The following is a 16,842-nucleotide window of genomic DNA, read 5'->3' on the forward strand; positions in this document are numbered from 1 at the left end:
AATATGCTAATTTATGGAGAAATACAATATCTTTCCCTTTGCCAAAATTTCTGGAATTTTTACTTTTTCAGATGACTGTAAAATCTAATCCTTACTCATACAGAGAATAGTGTTTTTAGTGACTTTTTTTAGTGCTTCTCAATATCAAACTCTCACTAAGAACTGACAGTTTATTTATTAAAAAATTTTTTTGAACTATAGTTGATATGTAATATTATATGTGACTGGTATAAAATATAGTGACTCACAATTTTAAAGGTTATATTCCATTTATAGTTATTGTAAGATATTTGCTATATTCCCCATGTTGTACAATATAGCTCATTTTATACCTAATAGTTTGTGCCTCTTAATGCTTATTTTATACCTAATAGTTTGTACCTCTTGATCCCCTACCCTTGTCTTGCCCCTCCCTGCTTTCCTCTCCTGACTGGTAACCACTAGTTTGAAGAACTGACAGTTTACTTTTAAGTTCAGAAACAACTGCAGTTTAGACATACTTTTTCCTTCAGGAAATTTCACCAGTGCTTTTCTACAAATGTCCATAATATTTCTTTTTTTCTATTTACTCAAGAAATCTGTCGTTTGATTCTCTGGCTTATGTTCTGTGACTTTTGGGTCTGTGCACGTGTCTGTCCCCCTTTCAGTGTTAAATATTCTCAATGACTGCATCAGCTTTGTGGTCTGATGACCAGGTGAAATTCTTTAGAATCATTTTCCTTAGGCTTTCTAGGCATGAATCATCTTCACTCTTCTGAATGGAAAATTTCATTAAAATGCATAGGTTTACTTTAAAGAAAATTGTTTAAATTGATTAGTTAAGAATTTTGACAATCACAATGAATCAATGCATATGGACTCTGTATTAATATAATTTCCCTGTTTGCTTGGACGTTTATTTTCCTTTATTCAACTGAACAAATATTTTTCAGTGCTAATTCAAAAACTTGTGCTAGACAGTGTAGGAGACAAAAAATGAAGCATAAATCCTACCCTCTGGGAGCTCTTTGCTTAGAGGAAGATTAGGCATATATAAGGTAACTATTCTATTAAAGTGCTGTCCCAGAAGTGTAGATAAAAGTCTAGGTGGAATAATGATACTCTTTTTAAAGAGTACTTACTTTCAACAAAGTAGTTGTGTTAGCTAAGGTAATGCTAGCTGCTATAACAGATAGCTGCAGAAACCTCTGTGTCTCAACGTAGCAGATGTTTCTCACTCACAAAGAGTCCAGTCAGCATAAGGATGAGGTGGCATTTGGGGTTCTGCTCTATACATCACTCAAGGTGCCAGGCTTCTTCAGTATGTGGATTTCAAGGTCCCTAGAGCTTGATATCTAAGAGGAAGGCATGGGAAAGAGAGCATATATAATATGGGTGTTTTTATGGGCCCAACCTGGGAGTGGTATACATCACACTACATTTTGTCGTCAGTGTTATTGGTTGAATCGTGTCCCCCTAAAATTCACATGGTGAATCTTAACCTGCACTATCTCTGAATGTGACCTTATTTGGAAATAGGGTCATTGTAGACATAGTTAACTAATCCAATATGACTGACGTCCTTATGAAAAGGGGGGATTTGGAGACAGATATACAACGAGGGGGAATACTATGTCAACATGAATTCAGACATCAGAGATCAGAGTAATGCCTCTACAAGTCAAGGAATGCCAAAGATTGTCCCAATCAGCAGAAGCTAGGAGAGAGGCATGGAATAGCTTCTCCCTCCCAGCCCTCAGAAGGAACCAACCCTGTTAACACCTTGGTCTTAGACTTCTAGCCTCTAGAACTGGGAGACAATAAATTACTCTTGGTTAAGCCACCCAGTTTGAGCCAGAGCCATCATGTGACCACACCTAAAAGCAAAGTCTCTGGAAACTGTAATTTAGCTATTTACCTAGGAGGAAAGGGGAACAAGTTTGGTGAACAGCTAAATGGTCTCTGCCACAGTCTGCCCTTCTGTCCACCTAACACCCATTTCACACTTCCTGCCACATTTGAAGCTTACACACTCTCCAAGAGAGACAACAGAAAGTTCTTTCCAATCACTGCAGCAGGCTGGTAGCCCAGGGTCTCTAGATGATGCAGTGTTCTTCATTAAGTCTGGGTGGGGCATTTCATGGTCAGGTGACCTATGAACTGTAAGACAAATTGTTACCTTCCCCACTTTACTGCCTCCCCCCCACACCTGCCACAAACAGGATGCAATCAGGAGTCAGAGATCACATCAGCTATTTTAAAAGAGGATTTAATACAAAGTGTTAATAACTGGTCCTTGAAAAACGGAGTCAAAATAAGAATTCTAAGAGGTCACAGAAAGTTGTAGCTACCACCACTAGGACATAGGGAGTAAAGGGAAGAGGTTTGAATTATTAACATTTAGAAGCTTGGAGAAGAGACTCTGTGAAGCTGAAATGTAGAATTCATAAAAGAGTTGCTGATCAACCACTGCTGGTATCTCTAAATTTGGAGGAAGGTGCTCTATAGGGCTGGGACCCCAACCTCTGAGGAAGGGACATTGCTCCACTGGTGTTGATGCCTCTGAGGAGCTGCAATGAAGCTGGTTCTGTGGGGATTGGAGAAAACTGCAAAGTGGATTCAACTGCTGCTACTGAAATGAACTGCCACTTCCAGTGCGGCTGGTGTGGCACAGACACAAACAAGAACAAACGGGAAGTATAGTGTCTCTTCTTTCTTTTCCAGCCTTCTGGGCTGCCACAAGTATCCCCTTTGGGCATAGCATTGACAGGGGACAAGCTGGCAAAGCAGAAATGTGGTTTTCAGAGCCTCAGGACGACATCACAAAGAAGATACTATATAGGAGGGTGGGTTAGAGGCTGATAGACAAGACACCTATACAGTTCTCCATGGTGGAGCAGACACAAGACAACTACAGTAAAATTGCCCATTCAGAAAGGAGAAGAATGGGAGACACATAGCAGTCACTGGTCCATAACCAGGGAGGTGATTCAGTCAGCTGGGTAGGACGCATGAAGACTCTGTACCTTAGGAATGAGGGAAATTTCTTAATTAGGCCCCTGTTACACAATCTGGGAGGAACTTGATTTCCCATTTGTGTTGGCAATTTCCAAGACTCCTCAGCTTAGATGACTTACTAGGAGGATTAATGGGACTCAGGATATAGTCATACTCATGGCTATGATTTACTACAGCAAAAGGGTACAAAGCCAAATCAGGGAAGAAAAAAGGCATATGGTGTAAAGTCTGGAGGAAACCAGGTAAAGCTTCCAAGAGCCCTGTTCCAGTGGATTCACATAGGATGTGCTTAACTCCCTCAGCAAGCTGTGATAATCCATGTGAAACGTTGTCTAGCAGGGAAGCTCATTAGCAACTAATTGCCTAGGATTTTCACTGGGAACTGGTCATGTAAGCACCTTCTGCCTAGCACGTACCAAAGTTTCAGTCTCCCAGAAGGAAAGCAGGTATTTAGCATAAACCATATTGCTTCACAAATATTTTAGGCACAGCAAGCCATTCTTATGGTGAGAAGGACCCTCCTTGAAATCTAAGTTTTCAGACACCAGCCTGGGGCCAACTTTGCAAGCAGGCTTTTCTAAGGGTAGCAATCTTTGTTCTGCTGTTTTAACTCTTTTCTGCACACCATTGTTCTCTAGATTCATGGTCTTCTCTATGGAGGTGTTCAGTGGGTACACCTTCCAAATTATCTCATGTGACAGTTTACCCAAATATTTTTTCTATTGCATATCCGTATTTGCAGGCTCTCTGATAATTTCTTCACCTCCTATTACCCATCCAACAAGCAGTGCTACATATTTTTAGTTATTGTTTGGCAGTGGCCCTCTCCCTTTTTAAGCCAAATTTTGTGTCTGTTCATATCGGGTCAGGAAAACAGAAACAACTTGAAGTGTTTCAAGCAAGAACGTATATTTGTAGAGCAGTATTTATTAACAGTAAATTAGGTGCTTGCTTATAAATCCATAGGAAAGGTAGGAGGATTTAAAGTCAGAAATCCTGCTTCTAAATCTGTGTTCATTTCTCGCAGTCCAGAGATTGCAGGATCCATAGGAAATACCAGTGATGGTCACAGCTGCTCAACTTGGAGAAACAATAGTTTTGTGTTTTGTTTCTCTTTTACCTTCAGAATCCCATGCAAGAGACTCTCACTGATGGATTCTAATGGCAGGGATACTTGGAAATTTAGCTCCAATTTTTTAGCTCCTGCAGTACAGACCATAGAAGGGAGAAAATGACAAATTACCAAAGACAATTTAAACGGTAGTTTTTATTTTTAAGTATATGTGCAGTCACTATATTTTTATCAGCACACTTCATAGAATGAGACTTCTATAGTAACAAAACTAAGGAATAAACTTTGAGGAGGAATTGAAGCTGTCAGTGAGTCAAACGATACTTAACAGGTTGACAAATAAAATGGATAAAAGTCTGGTGATTATAAAGCAAATAGAAAGGTTTTATATCATACAATGTAAAATTAAAATAGATCAATGTACTTCACAAAAATGAATTTTGTGAATGGAAAACATTATAAGCAACATATTAGTGGAACTGTAATTGTGAAATTAGCCATAAAATATTCATATAATATTAATGGGAATGGTATTTTTGTAGAAGTGCAAAAATGGTAAGCAATTCATAGAAGAAAGTTTCAAAATCTATTTCCAGTATAAAATTTTTAAAAGATTTATTCATTTGACTTCCAATTGATCATATTTTACCTATTTCTATAATCTATTAACATAATAAAATATGTATTTTTTGTGTATATAAAATTTTTCTAGAGACTAAATACACAATTCCCAATGAAGTCAGTGTTCATTTGCATATGTCAAGGAAACATGATTCTAATTTGCTTTATTCATTAGTATAGGAATTGCTGTGACATCTGCTTCTTACCACATTTAGTGGAGTGAGTGATTTGTACCTGTGCTTGATGTTTTCCATTTTTCAATTCAGTTTACCTTCTTTCTTCTCCTGGCTGTCCTGTGCCCTGGGAGGTGGACCTCCATGGACTACTTCCATGGGTTCTCTTGCCCCTGGCTTCCAGTTGGATTTAGTCAGGGTATTTATATCTTCAGGCAATTTGCTGCAACTCCTGACAAGTGGCCTTCACCATAGAATTATTTTCTCCAGGTTTCAGTAACTGCTCCATCCTCAGATCCTTTAGGCCCAGGCTGGGGGTGGGGGTGTGGTGGAGGAAAGTGTGGGGATAGCTCCCCTGGGAGACTGCACTATCACTTGCTGTATCTCTTCCTGTAAACCCTATCCACACCTTCAAATTAATCCTTTTTATTAAACTCTCTTCAATTAGCAAGTTTCAATATGTTTTCTTCCAGGACTTTGATTAACATAATGCCCTTTGCAAGCTATGCTCTAGAAAGAATTGCTGTGACTAATAAAAAAAGAAAAAGATACTTATGCTCTAATAAAGCTAGTCTTCTGCAGTTTTCTAGATTAATGATTTAGGGTCTCTCTGAGCACATCTGGCCTTCAAGCCAAGTCTACAGTATAGCTGGTATTTAAACTACAAGTAATTCGTCTCTTGTTTAATCTATCAACAAATAACTTCCAAACTCTTACTATGTATGTTGCCCTGTGTTTGATGCAGATAACAGTATAGCAGTATAAAACATGGCAACTACCTTTAAGATGCTTTCACATTCCCTCTTATCTGAGTCTTTCAGACCCTTGTTTTTAATCCCTATTTGTCACTAGTCTAATGAGCCATACCATATGTATAATATATATATATATATACCCACACACATATATAATATATATGGTGTAGATATAATAAAATTTAATGTACTAATTAAATAATATACCTTATTCTAAATATCCCTATATAGTAAAATAGTAAATGAATTATTAATCTGCACAATAATCCTGCTTATCATTCCTTAGCCAACCTGTCCATTTTGGAAGAGAGAAAATTATAGAGAGGGGAGAATATATGATATTTTATTATTTAAAGATTAACTGTATTGTGCCATTTCTTCACCTCCTTCCAAGGCCAAGTGGAGCACAAACTGGGGAAAAAAAGAGTTAAATTATTTCTGCATGGTCCTTTCATAGTGATCCCCTCCAAGTTTTATTTATTTATTTTTTAAACACCTCATGGTAAATCTATCAGTCCTTTCTATTATGTAAACTTAACTGGTTTAACTATGAAATTCATGTTTTATTGGGTAATTTTTTGTTAGGCATAAATTTGACTGGTTGAGTTGTAAAATTCAACTACCCTTGAATGGATAGTTTTTCAGTAGATTTCTACACCAAGGCCTATTTTCATAAGAAAAGAGTTCCAAAAGTGCAGGCTAAGAACCTTGCAGTATCTGTTTTCCTCCCTTCGTCCCCAACCCTAAGTGCTACATCCCCTCTACCACACCCAGTCACTCACCTAAGTCTTGCAGATACTATCTTCACGATATTACACTCCTTAATCCAACAAATGTTTACTGAGTGCTGTACTCTTCTAGGTGCTCAGGATACATCCATGAATCAAATGCAGAGCTCTGCTCTCATAGAACAAACATTCCAGCAGGGAGAGATGATAAACAATGGATATAACAAATCATTATACAGGATGATAGAAGGTGAAAAGTGCCATGAAAAATGACAAAGTAGAATAAGGTGAGGGAGGATTTCTGAGGTATTGGGTGTCCACAGGAGGTCTTACGAGGTGGTGGCATTTGAACAAAGCTCTGAAGGAGGCAAGGATAATCTGTGGATAATGCCCTCCAGGCACATGGAAGAGCCTGCAATGATCCAAAAGTGAGAGTGTACTTGGCACATTCTAGGGATAGAAAGAATGGCTGAAATGTGGAAAGGTTCAGAGGTTGAACAAAGTGGAGAGGAGTGGGAAGTGAGGTCAGAGAGATAACAGGGAATAAGCTCATTTAGGGCCTTGGAGCTCATTTAAAGGGTTGTGGTCTTTACTGAGTGCAATGCAGAATCATTGAAGGGTTCTGAGCAAGGAATGATTTCATTTATGTGTTTTACAGAAAACTTGGCTGTGATATTGGGAGCAGAATTTGGTGGAGGAAAGGTAAAGTGGAGAGAGTATTTGGGAGGCTACTGCAGTAATGCAGGCAAAAGCTTTGATGGCTCAGGTGAAGGTGGTAGCAGTGGAGGTGGTAGGAAATGGTTGGGTTCTGAATATGTTTCAGAGTGACAGCGGACAGAATTTACTGGTAGGTTGGATGTGGAACTTAAGAGAGGAGATCATGTTGACTGCAGGGATTTTGCCTGAATAACTAGAAGAATGGACTAGTCATCCATTGAGATGGGGAAACTGTAAATGCAAGATGATTGGAAACAAAAGACAAGAGCTCAGTTTGACATGATTACTTTCCTGCTCCTTCTGTTGGCTTCCCAAGGATCTACAAAATGAAGTAATGAGAACCAACATTAATTGAATATTTTACATATTTTATTTCATTCCCTCTTAAAAGCAACATGATAAAGATGTTATCATCCCCATTTTGCAGGTAGAGAAACTGAGGAATGCCATCTAGCACTTTGCATCATATATCCTGTCCTCTAGCTGTAGACATCTTCAAAAACCTCAAAGCACAATTATTCCTTCTTCCATGGACTAGATTATAGTGCTATTCATTTATTTGTGGTCTCTCCCTATGGGAAGAGTACCTCCCTGTTCCATTGATATCAGGTTTGGTAAATTACTTGCTGTGGCCAAAGAAGTATGTGTGAAAGTGATATGGACCAATTATGAGCAGAAGCTTCAACGAGCTGTGCTTTTCCCCCTTCCATGAGACCTGCAGTATACTAGTCCAGGGCTACTCTTTCAGTGTGAATCCTAGAATAAAGACAATATTGAACCTAACTGAAGCTTATTCTGATGAACATGTGGTATGATCAAGTACTGACCTTTTTGGTTTGTGAGCCATTGAAAAAGTGAGGTAGTTTGTTAGGACATCATAACTTAGCCTAAACTGTCTGACACATTCTCCTAATTCCTTGCATTACTTCTATTAATGTGTATGTAATGTGTATATACATATATATATATATATATGTGTGTGTGTATATTTAGCAAGGATATAAGGTGGTTTACAAAGACATATAAAATAAATAAAGCAGCCCCAATTAAAGTCTAGGCAAATTAATGAAAACAAAGATGGGAATAATAGAGTAGGATGAAAGATGAAGCAAAAAATACATACCCACCATAGTGGGCCACATATATGGCTCTAAGTTTTCCAAAAGCTAAAAGCTAAAAGAGGGAAAATTTGATTAATTCTGAAGTTTACAATATTTTTGAGATTAAAAACTTGCCAATCACTAATGGAATGGATAAGTTTTCTGGATATTAGGACAAGACAGGATTTTTTTCTCCAGGAATTCTTTATAAGATAACAACATGTGTTCTATGGCTAATTTTAAAAGACATATAAGTTAACTGTATCATATTGAAGCACATTATTTAGGGATGAAATGAGGGTTGTATTGTGCCACTTACTTGAAACCTACCATATGTTATACCATATTATTTTCTAACTTGTAAAGCCTATTCCTTTAAAATCAGTAAGAATACTCTGGGGCAGGAAATGGGGATCTGATGCAGGATTTTCTATCTCTTACTAATTGTAACACCTTTTACAGAGCCATGGATACAGAAGTATTCAGTATTGATTTATTGATAATGAGAATATTAAAGGTAGAGAAATGAAAAAAATCTATTCACGACGCATGAATACATCTATTCATGACTACAAATTATTCTATCACGTAGATATATCTTAATTAATTCAGGAATTTGCCTTGTTTGATTTTTAGATTTTCTCTACTTTTTTTATTGTATATATTACAGTGATGAGTATCTTTGGGTGTAAATTGTCTGCATGTCTACTCTTGCAGAGTAGATTCCTGGAAGTAAAATTACTAAGTCAAAAGGTGATTATCATATGTTTCCAAACTTTCTTCTTGAAAAGATGTGACAATTTATTCCTTCTGGTAGTATTAAGGGTATCATTTTTATCATATCAATACTCTCATCTATGTATTCAATAATGTTATACCCTAGAGGCTGGAGTATCCTAGAGGTTGGGACTTTTGTCCAGTTGAAAAGAAAGAGCTTCCTTGCAGCCATTAGCAAAAATTATAGTAACAAATGAGTCAAATTGGATTATTTACTGTTGTTGATTTAGTAACTTAATGAGGGTTACTGTAGTAAAAGTAAACATCATTAGGTTTGTGGATCACTTGTTACTATAATCTCTGTAAAACTACGTATACAAGCCTTGCAGATATTAGTATGTGTAACAGTAAATATATTCTAATAATAATAATTACAGCCAGCATTTATTGAGTGCTTACTATGTTCTAGTCACTATTCTAGATGCTTTACATTTAATTCACACTCCAAATCAATGATATTGTTAATAATATTGCCCTGGAATTGATGCATAGGAAGCTCAAGTAATTTATCTAAGGTCACATAGTAAGTAACTGGTGGGACCAGGATGCTATTTTAGTAACTCAACTCTAGAGCTTGCCATCATATTGCCTATAACATTACTTAATTACATGGAAAAAAAGTCTCAAACTCAATATCCATATTCTATCATAAGATTAATTCTAAATTAATAGTTACATTGATAATTTGATGCTTACATTTTAACTTTTTCATTGTGAAGAATAACAAAGTTTTTTAGCATATCAACCATCTCAAAGTTTCCATCTAACTTCCACTTCATTTATGTATAAATAAATATTAATGTAGTTTCTTGCTGTTTTATTTTAATCATTTGGCCAAATTAATAGCTTTCATGTATTTCTTGATAAACAAAATTGTTATTCCTTGATTAACATTATCATGATGAAAACCTCAGCAGATAATTAATAAAGCTTTTGTGGTAACACTGTGAGGCTGAAAGAAACCAGCTGGGGAAACTACCACCATCTTCATTCAGCCATTCAAAATGAAATTATAATTTTAATGAGCCTTAAAATTATCCATTTGGCTATAAAAGAAATAAACCATACCTCACTTGGTATTCCTTTATGGCTGAGGAACTCAGTATTATATAGGCAAGAAAGAGTATATCATTTGTCTTTGGTATGTAGACTGAAGCATGTAGATTTCAAGGAGAATTTCAATAAATTTAAACTGTTCAAATGTATCAGTAAAACTGAAAAGAGAATCTTTTCTGATGTGTGACCTTTTTGACCTTTTGGTGATACTTCTAATCCTTCATAACACAAAATACACACACAAACACACAAACATGCACAATAAACAAAAATCAATCAAAGCAAAAACACAATTTCTGAAGATCTGAATTATTACTTTTTTTAAATAGAAGAAATTTTAGCCTTAGGGGCAATATTCTACATTGAAAATAATCTGCGTTTCAGATTTAATTAATAAACTATAATGCTTAATCTTATTCACTCCACTGACTCACTGTTTGACTTTGGGCAAGTTACACAAACTCTTTGGGCCTTAGCTTGCCCCATCTGTAAAATGAAAACATTAGATCAGATGATTTCTAAGATCCTTACTACTTTGGGGTCAGCCTACCACAACACATACTGTGGGGTTTTTTTGTGGAATAATAAAAATGGCCCAGTTTTATTATTCCACTGTGGTGTAGAGTATCTTTATTGGCATAGCTGAGATCACGCTATCAGCCGGCAATTGCTGTAGTAATGTTATCAAGTATTTTTTTATTTGTCCCTTAGTTTGTGGTCTTCTCACTGAAAATTGAAAACTAAAGTAAGCATTTTATCATAACTTTTAAAGAGTGGTACTGTGAGAACAAGATAAATATTTATAAAGTGCCTAGTGCTGTCTATGATGTAGGTTTTCACTAAATGGTACCTATTATTGCCATTAAAAAGGACTACTTTGAGGAGCTTCCCTGGTGGCGCAGTGGTTGAGAGTCCGCCTGCTGATGCACGGGACACGGGTTCGTGCCCCGGTCCGGGAAGATCCCACATGCCGCGGAGCGGCTGGGCCTGTGAGCCATGGCTGCTGAGCCTGCGCGTCTGGAGCCTGTGCTCCGCAACGGGAGAGGCCACAACAGTGAGAGGCCCGCGTACCACAAAAAAAAAAAAAAAAAAGACTACTTTGAGTGCTGAGGAAATTCTTCAGACGCTGACAAAGAAGAGGTGAGTCATTTCTTTACAAGTTAACTATTTGATATATTCAAATGGTTGAATGTGCTCCTTAGTGTGCTCTTGAAAACTTTCTTGCATGTATTTCCTTTGCCATACTTTCCTTCCTAATAACCCACTCACCAGCTGTTCATAAGCAACATTTGTTTAGGTCAGAAAAAAAAGATCGCAATATGGTATTTGAACTCCAAGTTTTTCTGGATTTGTTTGATGTGTTCCATATGTTTATGTAACATGAACATATTCATGTGGATGTTGTGGATGCACATATTGAACCATTTTGTATGTCAAATTTATGCCATAGGTTAGTGCTCTAGTGCCTGTGTAAATTAAGCCATAAGATTATAGGCAGGAAACACCAATTAGTTCTGCTTATTCTTTCCTACTGCTTAGAACAGTTGTTTAAAATGATTTCACAATTCGTTTTAAAACTTTGAAACTGCACCTCCATTTCTTGTTTTGAAAGATATAAATCTCGTCTGTCTCATTGAGTTGATCTAAATTGTATTCCTCATAGGCTACCCCACCAGATAATCCTACCTGGTCCATCAGGGATTTTCTTTTTTCTTTCTTTTTAAAATATATATATATATGTGTATATATATATATATATATTTATTTATTTATTTATCTAGGCTGTGTAAGGTATTCGTGCGGCATGCACGATCTTTGTTGCGCCATGTGGGATCTTCATTGCAGGATGCGAGATCTTTGTTGTGGCATGCAAACTCTTAGTTGCAGCATGCATGCAGGATCTAGTTCCCTGACCAGGGATCGAACCTGGGTCCCCTGCACTGGGAGCTCAGAGTCTTACCCACTGGTCCACAGGGAAGTCCCCATCAGGGACTTTCTGATGTGGTTGAATTTATACACAGATAAAGAATTTACTTATGGTGGGAAGAATGGAGTCCTATAGAGGAATGTAGTGGGTACATTCTCAAGGACCACAGAGATTTTAACTATCTTCTCCCCGAATACTCCTGGCCATTCTTTTCTGGCCTTGATATTTGCTTGTGACCAAGTGTCCTGACCCATAGCAGAGTCCCTATAATTCCAGAGATAGACAGGAGCAATTTGGGCCAAGTAAGGAGTCCAGTAAAAAGAACTCATCAGAGATCAGTGGGTTCAATAGCATTGGGTTCAATAGCATTGATTGAAAGGTGGAGAGGAAGAGTAATTGAGGAACTAAGGAACCCTATATGAGGAAATGTATATGACATAATCCCAAAATGAAACACACATTTTTAATTCCTTCTTCATACCACAATCAATGATTGATCATTGTATTTCGAATTTTCACTAGAAAGTTTTAAATATTGATTCTAAATGTAGCTTGGGCATGAGAAGGTAAGTCACCATCATGTTCCTTATCTCCCATAGAATCCATTCTAAGGCTAAACTTCATTTCCCAAGAGGTGGATTTTTTTAAACTCTTTTAACTCAATCTTTTTCTAATGATTTTGAGTTTTATGCATGAAAAGTTGTGATAAATAAATAAATAAATAAATTTCTGTCTTTTGAATAAATTGATCATAGACAAGCATCAAGGGTTTTTAGAAGCATGAACAGGAAATTGGATTTTAAGAGATTCTGTGTCATTATCTTAAAAAGATTAGAACAAAACAGTGTAAACAAGGTACCTGAGAAAACAGAACTGTTTAGTTGGCTGTATTCGTCTTGACAAAGGCACACAAATACATCAAATGCATACATCCACTGGCAGAACATATAAAAGTCTTCAGCATTACCTTATATTTAATTTTAAAAATAAGTATTGGCCTTGCCCTTTCAGGAAATTTTTATGATTTTCTTCTTTGGCTGAGAATCTATATGACCTTTGTACCACCCGTGCTAAGGAATACCATAACATTGTTAACATTGATCTTTTTCTGCAAATGTTCCATCAACTTCTCTCTAAGGCCTTATCTTCCTTGTGGGCAGAGTTAGTACAGGCTACTGTACCTGAAAATCCATACTTAGCTTTCTATCTGTAGCAATTAATAAATGATTTTCTTTATCAGCCATTAGTCCCTATGCCATTAATCAAAAAAGGCCATTTGGTCTGGTCTTCAGTATGGCAGAACAGATGATGAATACACATAAAAACAGAAAAGACAGGACTTCCCTGGTGGCGCAGTGGTTGAGAGTCCGCCTGCCGATGCAGGGGACACGGGTTCGTGCCCCGGTCCGGGAAGATCCCACATGCCGCGGAGTGGCTGGGCCCGTGAGCCATGGCCGCTGAACCTGCGCGTCCGGAGCCATTGCTCCGCAGTGGGAGCGGCCACAACAGTGAGAGGTCCGCGTACCGCAAAAAAAAAAAAAAAAAAAAAAAAAAAAAAACAGAAAAGACAAATTTCATTTGAGAGGATAAGAGAAACAGTATAGACTTAAAGACCATTTCAAAATGATTCCTGGCCCTAGACTTTAATACCTGTTTCAACACAGTTTATATGCTCTAACACACATACAACAAGTTAACATTTTTCCACTCAGGCCCTGTGTAAGAGTTAAGAACCTTAGGTACTTTATCCCATTTCATTGTCAGCTAACCCACATCGACCAGCAGGGAAAATCATAGGTAAATTATCAGATAAGTAAGTATGTGTTTTATACCCTTTGATCTTCTCTCTTTGTGTTTCCTGCCTCTTTTGGGTGTCTCCACTCCAGGACACACAGTGTTTTATCCACCTTTTTTTTTCTTTATCATAGTTTTAGAGGTCCATTTGGCACACATAGTTTGACCCGATTTCCCTTGAAGTCCTGGATGCATTTTGTTCACATAAATTTAAAGCTACTTTACAGTAAGTGACCTGAAAGCGTAGTCATACATAGTCATACAATCCCCGAATGAAGTTAAGGTTAGGGAAGTGTCCGTCAATGAAAAGCAAAATAATGGATTCATTATTTCCTTTCAGATGTGCATTTTTCAGCCTATCAGACACATTTCTTAACTAGGGAATGTGCTCTTGGAGGGCAGGAATAGTGTGTGTTTTCCCTTCGGATATATCATATTGCAGAAAATAGAGTCTCAATAAATATTGTATGTTCATTAATTGATGCATAATTAAAACAAATTAAACATTCATTTCAAAGTCATAAAAATGTTAATTTTGGAATATGGGCTGTTTGAAGTACTTCTGTTCTTCTTAATTGGTAACTATAAGTTACCAAGTTATCTTAATTAAGTTATCTTAATTGGTTGACTATATTCGCTAAGCTCCTTTTTTGCAGGCTTGTGCTTAGTATGAGAGATACACTGAGGTATTAGAGATACACCAGTGTACAAGATAGATGTGATTCCTAGCCTCTGGAATATATCCACATTTTTAAAAAGATTTGAAATAAGGCAACCCTGAACAGTACCCACTCCAATAATCAACTAGACAGTAACACTTAAAGTTTAATGCCTTTGACTTCCACTCTTTCTCTCCTTTTTTAATCTCTATATTTCTAAATTAGTATGCACATAAGATTTAAAATTATTTTTCCTTTCTGAGACCATTAATATTACTTTACTGTAGAGATTAATATCACATTTATACAGCATAGGGAGATCTCAGGGCTGCAGGGCATTATAAATTCTGTTTTGAATTCTGTTTTGAATTCTGTCTTGCAGTCTTTATTTGAACATGTATTGTAGGTATCTTTTTCCTTGAAAAAATCAATTTTCGTTGGGTAAGGACACCTTACTTTTTGATGTAAAGAACACATAGCCAGTCTTTGCACTGTGCTAGTATTTTCTTCTCCAGAATGATCCTCTTGCATAGAAAGAAGGACTTGTGTTTGTTGATGTAACTCTACCATTGTTTTCTTTTCTAAACATTATCTGCTGTCCCTTCTCCCCCAAAGACCTGTGGTCATAAAGTGTAAAAGATAATGTACCAGAAAGTACTTTTAAGCTATGAAGTCCTATAGGTTTGCTGGCTACTATTCACTTCAAATTAAGCCTTCCATAAGTCTGGACTAAGTGGAAAAATTGTGAAAGATCACATTTTTGTGAAATATTCATATATTACAGAGAGAGAAAGAGCAGGAAAAAGAGATTGTGAGGCCAAGGGAAAGCAATGATTTAACAGTTGTTATTCCTTGGTGGTCAAATTAGAAAAGACTTTTATTTTCTTCTTTATATTTTTGTATTTTCTAATATTTTTAAACCAAAACAGTATGAAAAGGAAAAGAAATGAGCCTCCAGACGCTTCTGTCTTTGCAGTCTCTTCAGACTCAAATAGCTGCACCTGTTCACATAGGCGGACACATGCCTTATGTTAATTGAGGACAGGTAGGAATGAACCCCGTGCAAAAAAAAAAAAATCACCCAAATATAATATTGTATACTTATCTCTCTGTCAGTAGTTTAAAATGCAGATTCTCTAGGCAAGTGTCATTATAGCACAAGTACCTTTCAGTGCATCAGATTTTCAGGTCGTGTTTTTCAGTAATATAAAACTATTGATTGGAAATTTTTGTGAAATAAGGCACTTATATGCTTCTAGTTATGAATTAGCTGTGGCCTTGGAAAAATCTAAAATTCTGAGCATTGGTTCCTTTCACATATGTATAAGATCAATAAGATTCTCTCAAGCTCCAAAAATTAGTAAGTCTATGACTGTCTCCAGGTGCTTAATGTGTGGGTGTTTTTCATGCTCCCTTCACTTTTAGTCATCTATTTCCAGGTATCCACATCTGAGGCCTCCAGAACAGGTTCCTTGGAGTGGGTTAGGAGTGAGGGGAGAGACAGAAAAGAGGACATGAGATTGCATTTCTACCGTACTCCTTGCAAGGAACTTTACATCTACTTCACAGCCACCCTTAGAAGCAGCATTATTTTTCTGTTTGAAAAAACAAAACTGAGAATTATACTAAATTATCAAAGTTAATACATCTAACAAATAGCTGAGTTAGGAATAGAAAACCTATAGGTAAAATCTGTGACCTTTCTACCATACCAGGTCATCTCTCAGAAAGAAATCATAACATCTAGGATTGGGGCAGGAAACTGCTTCTAAACTAATTTTCTTTCTTTGCTGCTGGGCCCTTTGTCAATTCTAAAATGCCAACCTGCATTCCTGCAGCTTCTGGGGATGCTTTGGTAACTGACTATATTGCCAGTAGTTTAAAAAATTCTAGTCTTTCAGTTACTTCATATTTCTCATGGAAATACCAACTAGGGTGTCCAAAGAGTGATGTCCAAAAACTAGAACCTTAGAGGTTGAGGATAATTAAGTACCTGAACACTTCTAGAAGAAAAGGATGCTAGAGTTCAGAATTGCAGTCTTTAGGTACATAAAATATTTCTTTTTTGAGAACCATTTCCTTTGTATTTCTCCCAGTCCTTAGAGGTTCAGTAAGCATGAATTTGACAAGACAGAGCTGGTAGTTTAATACCAGCACAATATTTGCATTGTTCTGCATGCTGTGAATTTAGGTTTTTGTTTTGTTTTGTGTGATTGCAGGCAACAGAAACTGACCCTGGCTGCCATAAAGAAAAGGATATTTATTGTAGTGTTATTATGTGTGTGGGTCTGTATGTGTTTGTATGTGTGTCTTGGGGTTGTGGTGGTATTGGGGTGGGAGTCTCATGGAGTCAACCAGAAGCTGGAGAGCCAGGCTTGGGAACACCCAGGAGTCACGGGGACACTAGAGCGATCGGCCACAGGAAGTGCAGAGACAGCCTTTAGTGGGAACAGTCAGTCTGGTCAG

General features: G+C 37.0%; 1 long non-coding RNA gene across 1 annotated transcript; it reads right to left on the reverse strand.

Moving 5' to 3' along the window:
* Positions 1 to 4,071: 4,071 nt before the first annotated feature.
* On the reverse strand, positions 4,072 to 7,374 carry LOC132597592 (uncharacterized). Its single transcript, XR_009564548.1, has 3 exons — positions 6,401 to 7,374; positions 4,962 to 6,029; positions 4,072 to 4,200 (listed from the first exon to the last, which is right to left on the reverse strand). It is a non-coding gene; the product is annotated as an uncharacterized lncRNA (long non-coding RNA).
* Positions 7,375 to 16,842: the final 9,468 nt, after the last annotated feature.

This window comes from Globicephala melas, chromosome 7 (genome assembly GCF_963455315.2).
Source record: "Globicephala melas chromosome 7, mGloMel1.2, whole genome shotgun sequence".
NCBI classification, from domain to species: Eukaryota; Metazoa; Chordata; class Mammalia; order Artiodactyla; family Delphinidae; genus Globicephala; species Globicephala melas.